The 15,807-nt window shown below is 42.1% G+C and overlaps 1 pseudogene; it reads right to left on the reverse strand.

Annotated features, from left to right (window-relative positions):
* Positions 1-9,055: 9,055 nt before the first annotated feature.
* Positions 9,056-9,556, reverse strand: LOC143404722 (cofilin-2 pseudogene; annotated as a pseudogene).
* Between the last annotated feature and the right edge of the window lie 6,251 nt (positions 9,557-15,807).

Genomic DNA, 15,807 nt, shown 5'->3' on the forward strand with positions numbered 1-15,807 from the left:
AGTGGTAAAACATTCGCCTCGCATATGTGAGGCCCTGGGTTCCATCCTCAGCACTGCATAAAAAGAAAGAAAGAAAGAGAATGAGTGAGAAAGAAAGAAAGAAAGAAAGAAATATAGATATTATGTCCATCTACAACTAAAAAAAATATTTAAAAAAATAAATAAAAGGGCTGGGGTAGAGCACTTGGCTAGCATGCATGAGTCCCTGGGTTCAGTCCCTAGTACAAATAAAATAAAATAGAATAAAGATTTATATAGTCAAAAATAGGTCCCCCTGTTGGCTTCCTGATGCTGGCAGTCATTCTGGGTTCCCTGAAAAGCATGTCTCCAGACAAAAGCTGCATGTACTACCACAAATTCTTGATTTCATTATGTTGTCTGCCTAGGGGGAAGACCCAGGTTCTCAGCTGCCTTGGCCTCACTGAGCCCTACCTGTCACAGTTTCCCATTTACTGCAATCCCTGGAGCAACACAGAAACCCCATTGGATCTACTGAGTTCCAGCTGCACCCCATTATGTCGGAGCCATCCTAGCTCCTCTTGTTACTTAGGTCAATGTAGCCCATCAATAGACTCATTCTTTTCTACGTCAATTCATCTACTGACCTAAATAGCGTGTAGTTAACACAGGGGAAACCAGGACCACTCATATGGCGGAACCCAAAATTGCAAACTTGAGAAGCAGTGAATGTAAGAGGGTCCAAATTTATTTCTCCCTCTTGGTTCTTGAACCTGTATCTTTTAGCAGCAGCACCATAGCCATCAACTCACTGCATATATTGCACCCTGGAGGGCAGCACCCTAAACTTATGGAATACTGTCCCAAAGCTAGTGCTCTAGCTCAGCCTTCTGTCCTATATTGCCTTCTCACTCTCCCAGTAGACTAGCTACTCATCAGTAGTTGACCAGATGATTGATAAGATCAGTGGAGCACATGGCCATGTGCTTGTTGCTATAACGTTGTGCAGGGTCCCATGGCAACAGATGAGATAGTCTGTGGGCCCTTGGTTGGTGAGGCTAACAGAGACACCTGGCAGAGCAGGTGTCAGTTCTGGTAAGGACAAATTGAAACCCATATGCTATCAAGTAGCTGGCCTGTCTCTTCACAGAGCGGTATCTTATTAAATGCTAAGCATTAGTTGTCCACACCCACAAAATGAGACCAGACCGTCTGTTGACTTCATTGCTGAGAGCTTCCTCTGTGTGGACATTCCCTGGTGGATATTAATGTAGTATAAGACTCAGAGATATACATGCCTTTTGCCCTCAACTGTAAGTTCCTTCACATTCCTCTCTCCTCTGATTCCTTATCACAGACCTTCCAATCTGATTCCTTCCAGGCCTGACCAACCAGACAAGCCATTCACTGTTAGAGTCTGTAAACAAGTCTGGATGGCGCCTGGCAAAATGCCAGAGGGAGTGGTTTGTGAAGTAATGCCAGCGAGCCATTAAGTGTGGAGATTCCTTATTGGTTGACTGCTGTATCTGGTTTATGTTAATTAAGATAAGCTGTGTGGAATGTATAAATACCTCTGTTGTCCTACAATAAACGGCTCCTACTCCTGCTGTATCAATGTACACAAGTTGTTCGTCACCCCCTGGTTATTTTGCTGCAGCCAGACTGCGGCAATTCACCTTGACCCAGAGTCCATGCCATCTGGACTTCAGGCTGCTTCTCCCTCCTTATAAAGCAAACGGCCATGTGTGCTGCTTGCATTTTGGTCTACTGGCCAAATTATCCCTCACTAGTTTCCTACAGGGGCATCCTGACTGGACCTGTAAGGTGGCACTCCATTCTCAGCTGGCACCAATGCTGATAAATCACGCTTCCGTGGTTCTGACAAATGGCAAGTAGCTGTTAAACTTTTCTGCCATGGAAGGTTCAGGGAAGATTTCTGATGAGTGAAGCTCTTTGGCACTTAAGTCTGCCTTCCCTTGGCAACCCACCCTGAGAGTAAATGCAGAGTTCCTTTTCAGTGGGTGGTCATGGCAGAGCCACCAGAACCTGACACCTGCTCCAGCACAGAGAAAGGTCTGTAGAGCGGGACCCCATTCTGCACAGTGTTTGGGGGTACACTTTAGATTACAGCTATTGTTGCCAGTATAAAAATCATTGCTATAGAAAAATGAAAAATCAGGGTTTTTTAAATATTTTTAAAATATTTTTATTGGTGCATTATAGCGACACATAATATTAGGATTTTTGTTACATATTCATACATACAGATGTGCACAACATAATGATATTATTTAATCAATATCATTTTCCAGTACTAAAAATCACAATTTGACTTGAGCCAATCCTCGCGTACAAACTGTGTTCCATTCAGTTGGGAAACTGGCATTCCTAGGAGACCAGAAAAGTTAAGAACTCTACCAGAGATCTACCCCATGTTGATTTTTCCAGAGATTTAGAAGTTACTGGATGCCTCACTGTACTGAGTGCCTAATTTCTCTTCCTATATTTTTTCTAAAATTTCACATGGTATGTATTTATTTCCTGGAAAATTGCCTGAATAGTATTTTTTTTCAGAGTTGGAATATTATTTTAAAATGTAAAATGAAGACACTTAAATCTGCATATACCAACTTAAGAAGAATTAGAAGTTCGGGAATTGAGGGGGGAGGAAGGGAGGGAGAGGAGAGAGAGAGGGAAGGAGGAGGGAGGGAGGGAGGGAGGGAGGGAGAGAGAGAGAGAGAGAGAGAGAGAAGGGAGAGTACAAATTTCAAATGTTCCTAAAGTGCACATTTTTCTTAAGTATCAGCTTTTACTTGTTGGATGAGAGCTGGTCAATCCGGGACAGTTAGCAACTCTAGAAAAAAAATGTGCCTATTATTTGTTTTCAGTTGTGTTACTACACCTTTCAAGCCCAGGTTGCAGACTGGCAGTGCCCCTGGTGAAAGGAGAAGAATAGACACCCCCAAACCTCCCTCCAAGGCACCTTCCAGTAGCCTGGAACAGGGCCATGCTGCAAATGACCCATGCTAGGCCTCCCTGCACTGTCCACACCAGAGCAGCACCCTCAAAATCAGCCTTCACAGGAGCTCACTCTGCACAGGTCTAAGTGCACATGCAGATTTGTTAAATTGGTGCCGTGCACGTTGTAAGAAATGTCTCGGTCAAATTCGCACTGTACACTGGAGGATGGTGATCAAATAATAAGGGAACCACTACCAGTTCTTGCCATTTAGTGGAAGCATGGGCCTTGCATTCCAGAAAAGTGCTGATTCAAAGTAAGGAGTTTGGCCTCAAGAACTGGATATGCAGTTAACATGGAATTTAATAACATTTTCTAAAAGTAACAACTAATCTTATTTTAAAAGACATAGTTTATATGCCTTGGGTATTATGAAATTCCTTTAAGAAATTACATTATTTATGGGCTATTAGAAGACTAAGCTTTCATTGTACAAACTACCAATTGATCATTTAGGAAAGGAACCAAAGGGTAGAAAGAGCTCTGCATCACACTAATGCAGAAAGACACACAAAGCATGACCCAGATATTAAAAAGGGGTCAATGCTGTTAGCAGATGCCATTCATTGCTGAGCTAAGGGGGCTACTTCCTTGGAGCCTTAAAAACAAAGAAAATGATAGAGGAGAGAGTGGGAAAATACTGGCTAGAGTGAGACTGGTTAGCAAGAACAGAAATATCTGAAAGGGTCTGGCCTCTGTGAAGGATTCTAGCTTCTTCCCTAGGCTCATCCTCCTGAAAATTTGACTCCAATCTCAAAGGCTATTTGAATGCAAGGTATTCACCCTTCCCATGTATTCTATCATGGTTGTAGTTAAAAGAAGAATGTATGAATTAGGATAACACTAGCTGCTACAAACAGACCCCCCAGAAAGTATACAATAGGGGCTCTTACGAAAATCAAAGGGAGATCTATGGAGTGGAGAAAAGGGAGTAGGGGGAGGAAAAAGAGGAAGAAAAGGGGAAATGCTAGAGAATGATATTGGTCAAACTATATTGTGTGCATGTGCAAATATATAACAACACATCCTGCCAATATGTGCAATTATAATGTAGCAATAAAATATGAAAAAAATAAAATGCTGTCTTAAAAAAAAAAGGGTTAAGGGCTCAAAAGCCAAGAACATTTACTTCTTGCCCATACTTTGGCATTAAGGAGACATTCTTAGTTTGGAACAGCAATTCAGGATACCAGGCTCTACCTGTTTTGTGACAACACGGTTTCCTAGGGCCTTCTGCATCAAGACACTAGAATGAGAACATCTTAGTGCCTCTTTAAAGCCCTGGCCCCAAAGTGACCAGCAAACCATTATACTAACACTCCATCAGCTAGAACTTGGTTACATGCTAGGAGTGTCTGCAAGGATGCTAGAAATGGAGTCAAGTTCAGCTTGGGTCTTCAGAACCCAAGAAAAAGGAGAAGGAGAAGTGGATTCTTTGGCGAACAGCTGTCATCTCCGAGGAAGCAGACAGATGCTTTATGCATCTTTGCGTGAGTGGTTCCAGCTGTGCGTCACTAGCTCAGTGGTAAACATTAATGTAGTCAGTGCATGTTAGAATGACTGCTGAGATCACAGTAACAATAGTAGCAACATACACTATTGGGAGCTGATTCTATGTCCCTTTTGAAGTTATTCACACATATTATCTTATTTAATCCTAAATTTTGTGCTGTTTTACAGATGAGGAAGTTGAGGCACAGCCAGCCTTACAGTTAGTTAGTGGCAAAGCTGGATTCCAAGTCCACAGATTCCTCATTCTTGCTCACTGTGTTGCCTGCTTCTCAGAGTCCTGCTTACTTACCTGCGTGCTTACTTACTTACAAGTTATTTAGATATAGGACCTCACTAGGCTGTCCTGGCTGGTCTTGAACTCCTGGGCTCAAGAGATTCTCCTGCGTCAGCCTCCAAAACAACTTGGGACTACAGGTATGGGCTACCAGGCCCAACTAGAGTGTATGACTTTTGTTTTAGTCAGGGTATTTGTTTTGTTTTGCTTTGTTTTATTGCTGTGACCAAAAGGCCTGAAAAGAACAATTTTAGAGGAGGGAAAAAAGTTTATTTGGGGGCTCATAGTTTCAGCGGTTTCAATCAATAGACTGCTGATTCCATTGCTCTCGGCCTGAGGTGAGGCAACAAAATATCAAGGCTGAAGGATGTGGCAGCGAAAAGCAGCTCAGGACATGGCAATAAGGAAGCAGACACAGAGCTCCACTCACCAGGGACAAAATATAACCCCAGAGACATACTCCAAGGGTCCTATTTCCTCCATCCACACCCTACCTACCTACCTACCTACCAACCTATATATTTACATGGATTAATGCTCTGATTAGGTAAAGGCTCTCATAATCCAATCATTTCACCTCTAAACTGTCTTGCATTGTCTCACACATGAGTTTTTGGAAGACAACCCATATCCTAACCCTAACAACTTTTAGTCATGTACATAAGCTAACCAGATTTTAGAATTTTATAACCCCAAACTTTAGTATAGTGTTGTCTCAGATTGGCTTCCTAGTGGGATGTACTGAACTCACTATGATGATTTTTAAGTTTTGAATTTTTATTGCAATGCAATGATAGCCTTTAAAAAAATACTATGCCAGGTGTGAATCTGAGTCTGCAAACTTATGTATGTAAAGTACATTGGCTAATTTTCTATAATTAAACTTAATTGCTAATTCTGAGACTGCCATCCATCCGGTGGGCAAAAAACTTAACCTCAGATCGCCTTGTTGCCCTCATCCCATACCTATACTGTTTTGTTACAAATTCTATAACCTTTTACAGAGCTCAAACACCAATGCATTGAGGTGCATGCAGGAAATTGATTTCTGAGATGTGGCTCTCCAAGCTCATGTCATTGCCTCCCATAGGACAAATCTAAACAGAAACCAAAAGTCAGGAGGGCCCAGTAATGCAGTTTGTAAAGACCATTCTCCCAAGGCACAAGTCAGGGTAGAGAAAAATGAAGAGTAGCTGTGGAGGTAGGAATACACACTGAGGAAGAGTGTACTCTGAAATTTTCTCTGTCATCTGAAGACTTAGGGAACACAAACCAACATCAAGTATTCGAGCAACTTTGTTTTTCAGACCCACTACGTTTCTCTCATGAGGTCACAGGCACTGAATCAAAGCACCTGCTTTAATGGTAGAGGTAGAAAGGGCAGAACTGGAGAGGATAAACAGAGAAATCAATTAATAAACAAATATCTCAAAACATTGTCTCAGCAATGATACATTTTGAACCATCTAGATGACCATAATTCAAGACTTGCATTTGCATTTAACAATGTACTAGCTTCAAATATCTCTTAAATCATTAACTGCTACTGTGGTAGTCAGTTTTCTGTTACTGTAACAAAATACTTGAGATAATCAGTTGTTCCCTTTGCTTTGGGAGCACATGGTGGAGCAAGTTGTTCACCTCATGGAAGGCAAGGAAGCAAGGCAGTGCATACCTCCAGTGACCATGAGGTCTCCTCCCTGGGCCCACTTCTTAAAGGTTCCACAAATTCCCCAAAACACAATGAAGGCTGGAGCTGGAGCTCAGTGGCAGAGCACATGTCTCACAAGTACAATGTTTCCATGCCCTGCACCTCCCAAGCCCCAAAATTACCACAGGCTGGGTACTAAGCCCTTAACACACGGGCTTTTGGGAGACAACTGAACTATAGCACCTGCATTCAGTAAATGTTTATCAAGCATATATTACATGCCAATCCTTGTTCTAGGCACTAGGAAAACAGCAAACAAAAGACTCATCCACAGGGGCAAACATTCCAGTAACATAATTCCATTTTTATTGTTATGGGCTAACAAAACAAGGCCAGAGGTGACTTTCATCATGAAATAATCATATAGGCAAGCTGACACTAAACTATATCACAGTGAGCTGTAAAAATCTTGAATTTTCACTATAATTCAAAACATAATTTGGAAGTAGAATCATTACACAACAGATAGAAATACAAAAAGAACCTGTATCTTAAGAGTCAATATTGTATTTTGATTGCGAGCCCCCATTTTATTTTAACAAAATGGTATTAATTGCACATTAGTAAAGTCAGATTGATTTTTATAATTTTAAAATTTGTTTCCATTTAATTTGTATTTCAATTTGTAGTGTCACAAGTGCCATAGGCATGGGACGTTGATCTCTAGTTTCATATTTGTTCACTTCAGTAGCAAAACATTGTAGTCAACACTAGACGTCTGTGGAAATGTTTTCCTTTAAAAAAAATGGTTAGACCTCATTCTAATTTAGAAATGGGGCAATGGAAGTGAAGTGGATGTTATTCAAATCTCTGCTTCCCTGTTTACCTCCAAGGTGGCCAGTCTCTCTCTATCCGCCTCTACTTTCTTCTCTGTAAAATGGATAAAATGCTAACACATCACAGGGCTTGTTCTGGGAATGGAATCAGACGTGCCTATGAAAGAACATGTCATCAGCCAACGGTGACTGCCATTCCCTTCCTGGCCACACTTTAAAATTGGGTAATAAAATACTTGAATCGGGGAAACTAGTAAGGCCATATCTTCAAGGACTCATTCTTCTCGGGAAAACCATACCTGGAAATTTCTAGAGCTCCTGCAACTGGAAAACTAACCAACACACAAATAAAAGAAGAAACAGGAAGAAGACATAGCTAACAAGAATTGCAACGCTTATGCCACAAATCCAAGAGAAAGTTTAGCTCTGATTTGTTGGAGATATCATCTATCAAAATTTCTCTTTATTTTTTTTTTCACATTTTTATTGGTGCATTATAGTTGTCCATATCAATGGGATTTGTTGTTACGTATTGGTACATTCACACAATATAACAATATGATTTGACCAATATCATACCTCAGAACCTCCCTGTCCTTCCCCACCTCCCACCCCTGGTCCCTTTCCTCTACTTATTTCCCTTTGATTTTTAGGAGATCCGTCCCCACCTTTCTTTTTCTTTTTCTGCTCTATCTTCTGCATAGGAGAGAAAACACAGGACCCTCGACCTTCTGAGTTTGATTTATTTCATGTAACATTATGGTCTCTAGTTTCATCTGTTTTCCTGCAAATGACATAATTTCATTCTTCTTTATGACTGAACAAAACTCTGTTGTTTATATATACTCCATTTTCTTGATCCATTCATCCAATGAAAATTTCTCTTTTTAAATAGGATAAATTACCTTTAAAAGAGAATTTTTATTTATTTATTTATTTATTTTTTAACATGCCACAATTTTTATTGCAACGTGGCCATTTTTGTGAGGGTGGGGAGTTTGATCTCAAAACAATATTCCATTTAAGGCTCTTTTATACATCATTTGCCATCATGACTGATATTCAAAATATCTTTAGTGTTGCAAGACTCACATGGTAGACATAAAACTCCTACACGTATTCAGTAGTGTACACTCAATGGAAAACAAAAAAGCATTAATAACAGCTATTTCTTTTAAGAAGATATGCAGGTAATAGGAATGAACACTGAGGTATTAGGATAAATTGATGACACAGTTAATGAAACTTAATTGGCATTCCTTTGGGGGGGATTAAACTCATTTAAAAAAAAAAAAGTGCTTTTAATGCCTAGTGTTATATTCGTGCTGCCATGTCACAAAAGAAGGCTTGCCAAGGCAGGGGAGGTGTATGAATGCTCATACACCTCACAGGACTAAAATCAAGTGCAATTACAAATAATACTGAAAAAAGTTCACCATCAGACCCGTGGATAATACTTTCAAGGCATTCAATCTGCTTGCCCTTTGCAGTATTCTAGACTATTCACATTGATAATCACATTCATTGTAGTGCTTGCTGCAAAGGAGGCATATAACCAGTTGTTCTGGCTAAAATAAAGACAGGAAGGTATTCCTTCTACATAAAAGTAACCATATTGAAGAGTCTAATGGTAATCACTGACAGGCTGCTTAAATGAACCATATCTCCCTCATTCACTGTGTTGGAAGGGCCCAGAAGAAAGGGAAAAACAAAATCAAAAATGAAAAAACACCTAATGCTATTCCAATGGACTGAGCTAGAGAAATGAAACCCCCTTAAGACCCAGATGCCACTTGATGGTCATTTTATAATGGTTTTCCTTCGAGTGGAACTACTACATTGCCTCCCAATTTCTCTCCAAGTGTTGATGGGTCCTTAATATCACCCAAGCCATTTGCTTGCCACTCGTATTTAATACCTGTAAATTTCTTTTTAAAGGCATCTTTAGAGCTAGCATAAATCATCTTGCTTTTTAAGGGTGCACTTTCAGGAGCCCAGAATATAAATACTAGGTCTCCTTTCTTAGACTCTTTTATTTCGTATGTGGCATTGTACAAAGCATATCGGCAACCATGCAGAGGTAGCAACTTCACAAAAGATGTGCAGGGTTCCTCTACAGTATCACCAATGTCACCCACCAAGATCTGCTTTGCTTCCTCTACGATTAATTGTCTTTTGTCATCGCTTAAACAGAAGAGAACTGCTTTCTTTCTTTTTTGGATCTCCTCTTGTGTAGAAGATTTCCTTACTTTCATATCATTAAAAACTTTGATCACTTCATCATTCACTGTAACTCCAGAAGCCATAGTGCCCGCGGCTGTGACTGCGGCAGTGGCTCTGCCCTGTGGATCTGGGAGGAGGAGAAGGAGGGGCAGGCGGGCAGGTGGGGTGTAGATGGACACAACACAATGCCTCTATTCTTATGTGGTGCTGAGGATCAAATCCGGGTCCTGCCGTGCTAGGCGAGCACTCTACCGCTGAGCCACCATCCCAGCCCCAACACAGCCTCAATCTTGCTAGTCCAGGGCTGTACTACTGAGCTGCATCTCTTGCCCCTACCCCTCAAGGCCCTTTAGTTATTTATGTTTGCAAAGACTTCAAGTTCATTTCTGATCTAGCTTTTTCAACAGCTCCTATTCTATTTGTCAACCCAGATGATGTTCTTTGACCCTGCAACCTTTCGGAAGCTGTCTTGAGTCTTACTACTTCAGTCAATACTCTCCTAGTGACTATCCCTGGATCTATGGGCTTATTTTGCTCCCCTTGGAAGGAAAAACCAATTCTTTACTGAGGTTCAAGCTAAAAATGGATTTCCAAATTCTACAAAGCAAGGATTCTCCCAGTGTAACATCAGCAATTAACCTCCCTAAACTTCTGCCCCACTTCCCCACACACATTGCAAGAAAAACTTCTCAGGACCCTAACTCAGAGCAGGGTCAATGCACAAAACTGAATGGATCAGGGAAGGACAGCCACCGCAGGTGATGACGAAGCTGAGTCACAAATATGAGAGATTCAACCAGCTAGAGCAGAGAAGAAAGGACTTCCAGGAAGAAGCAAAACTGCATGGGAAAGTTATCAGGTATAAAAGGATCAGAGTAGCTCAGACAGGCAAGTAATGGTTGGAAGGGAAGGCCAGATGAGAGATGTGCACCATGCAGTTAGGACTTTGGAGCCACACACTCCCAAGTTCAAATCCCAACCATCAAACAATGGATCTTTCCAATGGAATTGAAGATAATTTTTTACTGCATATAGAAAGACAAAGTAAGTTCAAGGTTCATATCTTAATAAGAAAAAGAAATCTTCATCTACAAAATGCTTTTTCCTTGGCAATACCTAGAGCTTTCTATTTTTTTCCTGCTTTAAAAAAAAATTAAAATCAGGTCTGTTCCTTACATTCCGGTTGAAAATGATAAAGCATAATTACAACCATGAAAACACATTTATTCTGAGATAGACTATCCAGTTCTTTCATAGTCATTGCCTGACATACTCATCAAATGCGTATTTTAAAATTTATTCATCAATTCATTGACCAACACTGCATTTCCAATTTGGTGGCATTATTGGTGTATTGCAATAAACATTCTTGTACATGTCTCTGTGATGTATACATACTTGAGAAATCCTTCTGTATTCATACCTAGATTCTGAGTTCTATGGTATTACATCCTCAACCTTATTAAAATGCCAAATTCTTCTCCAAAGTGGTAGTACCAAATTACACTTTCACCAGCTGAGTACTCGGGCCCCGCCCCTCACCAATGTGTATCAAGTGCTATAGCTTTTGCCAATCCAATAGATGACAAACAGTATCACAGTATTATTTTATGCATTTCCCTTATTACTTGTGAGGTGAGGCAACTTTTTATATGCTCTCTTCTCTATCAATTTCCTGTTTGGGTCTTTGTCATTTTTAGTTGGGTAGTTTGCCATTTTCTTACGATTTGTAAAAGTTTTTAATATGTTCTTAGACACTGATCACAAGATGTGAGTTGCAAACAGCTTCTACCACTCTAAGTCTTATCTTTTAAAAACTTTTATTCTGGTGTCTTTTGATGAACTAAAGTCAATTTTAATGTAGCCAAAATTATGGATCTTTTTCTCTATGGTTGACTTTTTTTTCTGAATTTAGTTTGAGAATACCTCCCTGCTCCAAGGTAGTTAACATATACTCTAAGCAATTTTGTGTTGCACTTCATACTATCTTTAATCCATAGGATTTTTTTTTGTACAAAGCATCCAATTTTATTGCTCATGAATTAGCAAGTATCCCAGAGTAATTGATCAAACATTTTTCTATTTCCCTTCTGACTGTCAGTCAGTGTGTTACAATGTGATACAAAGAAACGAAAAGTGAAGTCTTTGTGTGTGGGTCTCTTTGCCAGCAGGTCACTATTCTCTTTCATTAGTCCACTTTTATCTTGACTATTACTATGGCATCTTTTTAAAATATTTTTTTTTAGTTGTAGATGAACAAAATACCTTTATTTATTTTTTTCTTTTTTATCTTTTATTGGTTTTATTTTTTTAAATACACGACAGCAGTGGAATGCATTACAATTCTTACTACACATATAGAGCACAATTTTTCATATCTCTGTATATAAAGCATGTTCACGCCAATTCAGGATTAGGACACTGTTTGTGTAGCCAGTTGGTCCTATTTCTCACCTGTCTGACCAGAGGGACAGTAGCCGTGGAGAAAAAGGTAGTGAGCCAGACAGGCTAGTTAGAGGAGTCCTGCCACTGCCTCTAGGTGATCCAGGCTGTTTCCAATACCTGGATTCAGATAGTGTCCCTAGTAGAGACAGCTGGAGGGAGCAGGAAGCTGACTTCCTGCTGGTATGGTATGTCCAAGGCAGTGATGAGCTTCTCAGGTTGTGGGATTTATGAACTGAAACTTATCTGCAGAAAGGCACTCCCGTCTCTTATCTATTGGCCTTCATGCTGGTCATCACCAGCATTCTTTCCTGCAGGTTGGACTCCAGGCCTCAGGCCACACAGTTGCCACCAAGGTAAAGGCCCCCTGACAGAATCTGTGCCAGAGCCCTCTGAGCTCTTCCCTTGCTCCCTGGTCCTACTGAAAGCCCTCTAGTAGCAGCCTGGCACTTGGGTGAAATCCAAATTCACCTGGAGTGCACACAAATTCCAGTGCTCCTTCTCTCTTAGCTTCATTGTCTCCCACTGTCACTGCACACCAGCTGCCAACCCATGAAGCACAACCCTGCCTCAGGGCCTTTGCACATGTACCTCTCTTAGCTTTGAATGTTCTCTTCTGGTAGCTACACACCTCTCTTCCTCTTTTCCTTCATGCCTGTGCTCTAATCTTGCCTCATCAAGTGGCCTGAGCAGGTTACCCCTTATCAAATGGTTCCAGTCATGCTCCACACCCTCCTCCCCTTTCTTTCTTTTATAGCTGACGCAGCACTCAGCACAAGCTGTCGGAAGATCTCAGGTGAGGTCCGTCTGGCCCCGAGAAATCCCCAGCACACACATCCACTACCGTACACTGGAGGAGCTGGGAGAGATTTGCTGAATGAGTGCTCTTGGCCCTCCCCATCTTGGGCCCTTGGAGACTGTCAGTCTGAGGAGGCCAGCTCTTCTGACAACAGCCTCTGATAGATGTCCTGGCAGTGGATAAAAGGCTGTTTTCAAATGTGGAGGTGAAAAGGTAGAGAGAAGAAAGGCAAGGAGACAGCTCACCTCTACTTGCAGGGGGAACTCATTTCTCTCCTGGCCACCAGCTAGTAGGGGATTGTTAGGGAGGGAGGGTGTCCCCAGGCCCGAAGAACTCTAGGGTTCTTCTGGGCTTCCCTCATCTGAGCTGCAGCCACATGAACCAGGGCTCCGTGACAAAACTCTTGTTCAATTTGAGAGGGATCAGCCCCATAAGAACATTACAATTCTTACTACACATATAGAGCACAATTTTTCATATCTCTGTATATAAAGCATGTTCACGCCAATTCAGGATTAGGCTCCAACTTCCTTAATAAGACTCCTATTTATTTATTTTTTTTATGTGGTGCTGAGAATTGAACCCAGGGCCTCACGCATGCAAGGCAAGCACTCTGCCACTGAGCCACAATCCTAGCCCACTCCTATGGCATCTTGATTGTTGTGGTTACAAGTTTATATCAGGCAGGGCAATTTAATTTTGGTGAAGTCCAATTTACCAGTTCTTGAGCAGGGGATGTAGGTCAGTGGTAGAATGCTTATCTAGCATGCACAAGGGTTTGATCTCCAGCATTGCAAAAGAAAAAATATTTATACCAAATTTTTTCTTTTTTGTGCCTTTCATGTTGGTGTAAGAAACCTTTATCTAGTAGACAGTCATGAAGACGGTGCTTCTTTCTGTGCCTGAAAACTTTCCACTGACTGGCAGACACTTAACCTTGATCAGTATTTTTTTTTTTTATTCCTCTAAGTCCTCTGGAGCTTTGTCTGATTTCAATCACATGGAAACAGCCTGATCCTCTAGGGTTGTGCTTTTAAAATTGGTACGTGGGATCCAAGCATGCCCAGTTTAGGGCTAATCATCTTCTATTGCTGGGGCCAAGACTTCCAGAATACTTTACCAATATCCTATACATCATGAGGTTTTCCAGGCTGGCTGGTGAAAATAGGCACTGTTCCTCTCCATCGGTGCTTTTCAGGCATGGTGTGATCTCTAATTGCTTTGGGATGTTTGTTTGGATCAAAACCTCACACACCAGTCCCAGAAGGCAGAGCTGGGAGCTGACGGGAGTCAGAAGGGGCCATGTTGTGTCATGGGAGGCCCATGGAGTCTGCAGCCACAGAGCCGGGCTCCAAGCCTCTCTGAGCCTCAGCTTTCTCACCTGTAACATGGGCATAAGGACGAGGTCTGCCTTACAGGGACCCTAGGGAGTGCCGAGAGCCATGACAGGCACATCATGAATGCACAGTAAGGAGACTGATTGTCCTCAATGTTATTGTCAATGTTAAGAGCATCAGTCACAGTAATGGTCTAAGTGTTTGTCAGCCTTTTCCTGAGAAAGACCGTCCTGTAACCTGGGGCCTCACTGAGCCTGTGGGTGGGGGTCAGGGATGCACATGGCACCCGACCTGGCTGGATAAGGATGGAGGCAGACATCCCAGAGGGCTGGGGCAAGTGCCTGCCGATGACTCTTGATCAGAGAGGTGAGGTTCAGCCACCTCTTTTCAGACCTGTAACATCTGTGAGAGATCTGAGTCAGGGGCTGGGGAGACCAGAAGAGTAATATAACCAGAGGCCACAGCTCCACCTCCCCCATGTGAGGGCTGGGAGTTTCCTTGTAAGGACAGTGCTCGGGTAACGGGGCACTATCCCGGGAGTTCACATCTCATGACCAGGCCATGAGCTGTGGGGAGGAAGAGAGGTGTACATTACACGCAGGAGGAAGAGGGCAGGAGGCAAGAAGTAGTCCTAGCAAGTGCCTCTCAGGTCTTTGGGAGAAACAGGCCAGAAAGACCTCCCTGTCAGCCCAGCAGAGCCACAGAGAAAGATGGAAAGAAACTAGGGGATGCCAGCCCCAGGGAGCCAGGTCCCAACCCACCACCCTCCTGTGCACAGTCCCTGCACCAAACACATGGACAAGAGCAAGACGCCCAGCCCTGTCATCAGGGACTCCCAGGGGACTCCACATCCAGGACTGAGCTCTGCGCTGTGAGGTCTCCTCAGCTGGTCCACACAGACTCAGATTCTCCTTGCCCTCGCATTTTCTCATCTCCACAGGAACATTCAGGGAGTGCCACTGAGGTCTCCTGCAGGATTTGCACCAGAAACTGCTATGGCAAGAGAGGGGGAAGGGGAGGATGCAGAGCAAGGAGGGCAGACGGAAGATGACTTCACAAATGATCAGAGATCTGAGGTCCTCAGGCTTGGAATTTTTAAAAAGGCATCTCAACATGTGCCTGAAGAAAGGAGACCCATGTTGAAAATGGCATGGGGAGCCAGGGTATCCACATGGAAAATGTAGGCAGATTCCGATCTCATCTCCCACTCCCAAACCAATTTCAGACACATTAAGATCCTATAGGTGAATGGGAGAATTTTAAAGCATTTAAGAAGGAAACATGAGACAATGTCTTTCCATGGTTTTCCAAGCATAAAGACATGAATAGATTTGACTGTAGTAAAACTAAGAATTGCTACTGAAGGCCTCATAAGGAACGTGAAAAACAGACCAAAACTGTAAAAGACATCTGGAATATGCACGGCCAGCAAATGATTAGTAGCCAGTATACATAAGGAATTCCTACAAACAAGAAGCCAAAAGGCTTATACAGGTATTTCTTAGAGAAGGAAATATGCCCAGCAAATAAACTCAGAAAAGCATGCTCAATGTCCCTATTAGGAAGAAAATTACAAATTAAGATTTCAATGAGAGACCATTTGTCTCATTAGACTGACAAAAATCACAAAATCTGATAGGTCCAAGGGCTTGAGAGGATGTAGATCAAGTAGGGCCTAGAAGTGCTGTTGGTGGGAGTGCAGATGGGGGCAGCACATTTGAAAATCACTTTGGCATTTTCTAGTAACTTGACAATT

Source organism: Callospermophilus lateralis, chromosome 7 (genome assembly GCF_048772815.1).
Source record: "Callospermophilus lateralis isolate mCalLat2 chromosome 7, mCalLat2.hap1, whole genome shotgun sequence".
In the NCBI taxonomy this organism is placed as follows: Eukaryota; Metazoa; Chordata; class Mammalia; order Rodentia; family Sciuridae; genus Callospermophilus; species Callospermophilus lateralis.